The sequence below is a fragment of the Cylas formicarius genome, unplaced genomic scaffold (assembly GCF_029955315.1).
Source record: "Cylas formicarius isolate icCylForm1 unplaced genomic scaffold, icCylForm1.1 PGA_scaffold_3__17_contigs__length_32017465, whole genome shotgun sequence".
Lineage (NCBI taxonomy): Eukaryota > Metazoa > Arthropoda > Insecta > Coleoptera > Brentidae > Cylas > Cylas formicarius.
In genome coordinates, this window is record NW_026844326.1 from 5,276,055 (window position 1) to 5,283,114 (window position 7,060).

Below are 7,060 nucleotides of genomic sequence, written 5' to 3' on the forward strand. Positions count from 1 at the left end.
TAGGTTTCTCTTAAAGCTTCATGTTTAATTAGTCCTATACCTGCCCACCCCTGCCTTGTCACTCAAGTAAAAATAATTTCTTTAATTATCTCTTTACCCAATAACAATAATAATATCTTTAAAGTTTTCTTGGGGAGGGTCCATCGATTAAGATTGAGGCAGACTATACTGAACTTGACAGTTAATTAAAGTGGTCCGATCAAATTGACTGTGCATCGAAATAACTTAATAGCCCTTAGCTCTTCTCTTTTAAATGTATACTACTCCTCAGGACACTCAGTAATCTCTTACATCATAAGTTGGGGAAGAGCAGTAGACTTTGGACCGAATCTTTGTCCAACAAGAGAGGATAATTCAACTAATGTATTAACTTGAAACTAGAAATGTAGAGCAAAATAAATTTAAAAAAAAATAATATAATTTCTAATGTTTTTTATAATCTATCTAAATAAGAAAATGATATGAATTACATGAATAATAGATAAAAATTAAAAAAAAAATTATTATCTGTGATCGCTGGTCTTTTTCACGGAAAAAATTGTATATGGACCGAATAGGCACTGGAAGAAGAGATTAGTCTCCTAAATGATGAATCAACATTTGTTTTAGTGAAAGAGTATCGTTGAGGTATACCCCTGATCTCTCTATTGGGAAAGAAATATTGTGTTTTATTATATTTTAAAAGGTTATTACGTAAATCCAATTCATAAAATAAGGGGTCTCTGAATAAATCCTAAGATAATAGCTTCAGCCATTAGCGAGAAATTAACTTTGAAGTTGACCCATGATGCGAGGTATAAAATAACACTCGAACTGATCTGCTGATAAAACCAACGGACTTTGCAACAGGCGAACGAAAATGTTCAATAATTTATTATTTATTATTATTTAATGGATTAATCATAAAATATCTTTTAATGTTTTTTTACAATGTTCCAACAACGGTTGATATGAATCATTCCTCGAAACAATAGAATTCGCAAAAAAATAACCTTAATATTGCGAAATTATCGATTAACGAGTGATTCATAAACTGATAGAACTAATCTAGAACAAAAATATCACAATTTAACCTCTGAATTTGATCCAGCGCTGTTTGCTTGTTATCGGAGTTGTAAGTCCGTTTCCGCAATTTGCGAAAAATCGAGAATCGGCTGTTTGCGACGTGAAGTATTTGATCAACAGATAAAAAATATGTTCCTTTTCTCTTATGTAATTTCCTCTTGATTAACAAAAATTATGTACGAGTTCATAAGCAATTGTAAACATGCAATAGAACAAAAGAGAAATTTTAGTAGTAGAATTTAAGTAAAAGTATAAAAATTTAAGTAAAGTAAAGTAAAAAAAAAACAATATGGGAGCAAGCAACCTCTAAAAATTAAATTTCCAAATTATTAAATGTCACTAGTCGAAAAATAAACCTCACCCCAGTCTATGGAGATTATCCTATATAAATGAAGGTGTAAGGAAGCACATTCACTTTGACCTAATTCTTAAAAATTAATTTTTTCAATTCAATTTCAATTTAATAAATTTAAATTTTAAAATTTAAAATTTAATAAAACAAATCTTTGAACAATAAGTCAAAATATCTGAAAAACAAGTTGGAATTTCTGAGAAACATGTTATAATTTCTGAGTGGAGACAGAATTTCTTATAAACAAGTCATAATTTATGACTTGAGTAAAAAAAGTAAAAAAGAGCACTTCAGATGTATAAAAAAATAATTGAAAATTTAGTAATCATGCAGTTAAATGGGAGACTTTTACAGTTGACAAGCTTTAGTAAAAAGTGCATAAATGTTTTTGGTATTCACCAGTTAAAAGATTCTTCGACATAACATTGTAGAATAGAGTTTTCCAAGTGGATAGGATATTAAATTTTTTATTTTGGAAGCATTTCAATTGTTTTTTGTAAATCAAGCGTGCAGCCGGGATGGAGTAAAATCGACCATCAGTTAATACATACATTAGTGGAGAATATTGTATTAATTCTTTACTATACATATGTTATCCAAGTTTCTGGTATTCGAAAACCCTTTTTTACATGCGGATTGTTCATTTTTTATCGCCTTTGAGAGGTTTTCTCCATTTCGTGCTTAAATATTAAAAACAGACCTATTAAAATCATATCATTGTTGAAATAAAAAACTTTACTAAACAGTGTATTTTCCGATCTGACAAAAGGAATGAGTTGAATTTTAAGACAAAACACGGTATAATTTTTTTTAGAATGTTTGAAGAATTTTGTGTTGAAAATGAGATTGCTGATTAATATTGATTATTGGCAAATGATTTTCCGTTGATATTTGGTACACATGATGAGGGGTTTTAGTTTTAGTTTGGGTCCATTTCAAACTTTTAAATTAGTTCACTGGCGAAGATCCTCAGATCGAACACCATAATTTTAGTACAGGCTGCTGCAATAATATTTACAAAAATTCTGGATTCTTTCTGCGTCGGTTGTTGTTAGATCGAACTTGCTGACGTTACGCCAATCATCCCGTTGACTTTTTTGGGGCTTAACTGTAACTGGTACGCATTTTATTCTGTACTTGATAATATATATAAACATTGTATCGGATGACTGATTCCTAAATTGATGACATGTAAAGTCGCGGTTAAGTTCATGTTTTCATATTTTTCCTCAGGTGTTTAGAATGTATTCTTTGCGGTACATGCATGGAATACTGTAAATCCTGGTGTCCCAAACGGAATTTTGTCTTTGAAGGATCGAAGATATTGAGAGATTTTAGGAAAAGTGGTAAATCTGGTTTTAACGTTATATTTCTTTAAAACTTTTGATGTAGTTAGTGATGGTTTGAATGTAAGAGTCTGAAAGCAACCGCACTCTTGCCGCTGTTGTCATCCCTTTAATCGAAAACATGACTGACTACATATCAAAAGATCTTAAGAAATATAATGTCAGAACCAGTAAATCTGGTTTGTCCAAACATCTCTCAAAATTCCGCTTGAGATGCCAGGAGTTTACAGCATTCCATGCATATGTGGCAAATAAACTCATCAGCAGTTGCCGAAGAAGCCAAGATGCGAAACTTCAGCAACTTCGATTCAACAACAACCAACGCAGAGGAATCCAGAAGCTTTGCAAATAGTAAATAAGTAATGTAAGAGGGCTTAGCATTATATATTTTAATCTCATCTAACGTAAAAATTAATTTCAAGTAAATGTCTGTTAGCATTGTAGTGCAAAATGTAATTTGTTTTATGTGTTACGCCAATTGTGGTACTAGAAGGCTCACTTCTTTGCCAGTCAACTAATTAAAATCAAAAGCTTAAAATACCCTCAGGTAAACTACTAAACCCTTTTATTATGTGTACCACATATCACTGAAATATCATTTTCGGAAGCGATAACAGTGGAATTCCAAAAAATTTTAACCATATTTTGGTCTTAAATTTTGCAATGCATCCAAATAAAAAAGTGAATGTCTAAGGGACTCGGAAAACTCTGTTCTCCAATGTTATGTACATGTGAATTTAAAATTAAACCAACTGTATTTCGGGTCCCATATCACCGGAAAAGCACTGCGTAATCTAGTATTTATGTTGAGAACCACTGAGCGCTTTAAGAACTTAGCTTCTTGAATTACACAGACACGACATGTTCTGGAGTATTCGTCGCCAGCTCGGAGACCGTTATAACAATTACGTAGATGGAATCGCCAGGGTCCAAATAAAATTCATTGATACTCTTCATTTTCGTTTCAGTAGACAAAAATACTTTCACTCTTATAATGAGAATTTACATTATTATCACAGAAGTCGAGAAGGCAGTGTTTTGATATTTTCTTTGCTTATAATTCGGATATTTGTGTGAATTATTTTGTTTTTATACTCTTCGGAATAGAATTATTTTCAATGTCCCGATTATCACAACTAATTATCTTTCTATTTCTTCTCTTATAAGTTGAGATAATATTTATAATATATAATATTGTCAAAGCGATAGCAGTATTGACTGATACTGGTATCGTTCTTCGCTCTTCGCATATTTATTGGTTTTGTTATTTGCCCTTAGCTTTTTTTTACATTAGTTATATTTGTTGTTGGGATTTTAAATTTGCGTGCCCTTACCGAATTCTGTAATTATTCTTATTGTTTCTAATTCGTTGCAACTGGTTAAACGTTGTCAATACTGAAAACATTTAGACAGTTTTCATTAGAGAGTTTTAAACTGTGCCATTAACTGCGTGTTAAATAGAATAGAATATATATATATATATATATATATATATATATATATATATATATATATATATATATATATATATATATATATATTCTCACGTATTGATTCACGGATGGAAAAATGTGATGACACTATATTCCGGGATATCATCCGTTCGCTCGTTGAACTCCGACTGGAATCCTGCATCCGACTGGAATCCTGCAAATCTTGCATCCGACTGGAATCCTGCAGACATTTCGCCAAAATCTCACTTGGCATCTTCAATGCTCGCGCTCCGAGTGTTCGAAGTGTTTTCGGAGCGCGAGCATTGAAGATGCCAAGTGAGATTTTGGCGAAACGTCTGCAGGATTCCAGTCGGATGCAAGATTTGCAGGATTCCAGTCGGATGCAGGATTCCAGTCGGAGTTCAACGAGCGAACGGATGATATCCCGGAATATAGTGTCATCATATATATATATATATATATATATATATATATATATATATATATATATATATATATATATATATATATATATATATATATATATATATATATATATATATATATATATATATATATATATATATATATATATATATATATATATATATATATATATATATATATATATATATATATATATATATATATATATACATACATCAAGGGGGTTACTGACAAAATCGGCTAAAATGGACAATCTAGACTAAAATGGAAAATCAGGGCCCAATAAGAGTTATTTTTCCCAAAATCAAATAAAAAACAATAATAAATGCACCATTCATAATATTATTTATCGGAAAAATTGAACCTCGTTAAAATATTGACAATATGTAGAAGTTTTCGTAATAATCAGCTTATCGACAATTACTGAGATTAGATTATAGAAACATTAGCAGAAAATGGGGATACGCTGGTATCTATCTTCGTTATCACAAATCACCGTTTTTGCATTAGGTGACAAATTTCTCGGTTAGACTGAAATACTGAAACTCGAAATAAAATTAAATGCGTTTATTTCGAAAAATATTCGAAATTAAACCTTTGGAGACATCTTGACCTACTTTTCGAGACGCGCCTGGCAAAATAACCAACAATAGCGCGTATCGTATTTCTCCAAACAGAACGTGGTTATCGCTCATTTAATCTGTTATGTGTATAAGTAGCGAGACGTCCGATAGCGAACAACAAATAAGAAAATATCGAGCCAATATCACTCAAAAACTATACAGGGTGTTACAATTTAATCCAGTTTTAGTTGAACTCTGAAGAAGCCAACAGTTGAGATATTTTGTTTGTAAAAACCAGAAAACACTGTTCTTCCTCTTCATAGGGCCTGAATTTCTGTTGTATCAGGTCCGGTAAAGTTCAGGTTACAAATATATCATATCTGCTATTTTCCACTAATCAACCAGAGAATAATGCATTCATTAAACAGGATGGTTATCATACCGAAAAGTTTACCTCTATATTCCAGCACACAATAAAAGGAAAGGAAAGGAAATATAGTCGGTACGATTTGTGATGGCATAGTCGGCAATAAAACACCAGACCGAATAAAATAGATTGTTTGTCTTGCTTTCGCTTATACTTCAACAGATATTGCTCCGTTCTAAATGTCTATCTGATCAATACCAGACAGACGTCACTCACGATCACGATCGTATTACTTGGGCAGTAACAGACACAGAAACAGTCGTCCTTGGAATTTATTAATTTACAAATGAATTCATGTATTTTCTATGTTATAATAGATCATGGCGTTCCTTAATGATATGCAAATATTTATGCAGAGGAATCTACATGAAAAAATTAAGATATGTTTTTAAATAACCTATTTTTCGAAAACTCTGTCCATGCAAAAAAAATCAAAACAAGGCCAAAAAAATCGGAAAAAAAATATGTATGATATCGCATAAAATATAATTTGTCATTTTGTAATAATCGGCTTATTCGGCAGCCATTTGTCAATTTCCTCTTTTCTTGTCGATGCATTTGGTACAATTCTAGATTGATATCGTGCATTATCCATAATAATTAAAGACGATTGCCATTCAGTCTTGTAGAAATGATATGGGACGAATTAAAAAACAACGTTGCTCAGTGTGAATTCAATATTCAAGTGAAAAGGACAAATCGTATATAAGTCTGTAAAATAATTGCCTCAAGATTATGATGTCCTTGATGTAATAAGTTTGACATACCAAATTTGAAAATGCTTTCTATGAGAGAATATAATCGTACAGTACTGTTTAGTTATAGTAGCGATTGGTCATATGAACTTTCAGTGCAGTGTCAGTTTTTCGTGGTGTGAAAACAATAAATATTGAAGACACATTGAAAACTTGGGGATTTCCAAAGTCTGTTATAAAAGTATTGAAAAATATATATTTAGAACACTATATAATTACTATATTTACTAACTACATCTTTTAAGTATGTTAGAGATAGTAGAGATTTTTCCTAAATACCACTATTTTCGAGTCCTTGGGACAACCAAAAAAAAAATCTTTTCTAAAGCCCTTTTTCGATTCGAGATTAAAGAAAAAGTTGGCAATGAATTTTTTTCTTCGTCCAAAAGTACTTTTAAAGTAACTATGTATTTACATTTACATCAACATGCTGGATCACCAAATTTCTCTATATATAATTATTACAATAAAATAATAGGAATACTAATTTTAGATAGATAAAATTAATGAAAATAATGTAAATATCTACTTCGGCATATCTACCACAATAGTAGACATTTTTTTTGTCATAATTATTAATGTATCTTTAGTAAACACCTCCGCAAAAGTTCATTTTTAAAAATAGTCCTTAACCACCTTTATTAAAAATCCATCAATAAATAACATGTTTTA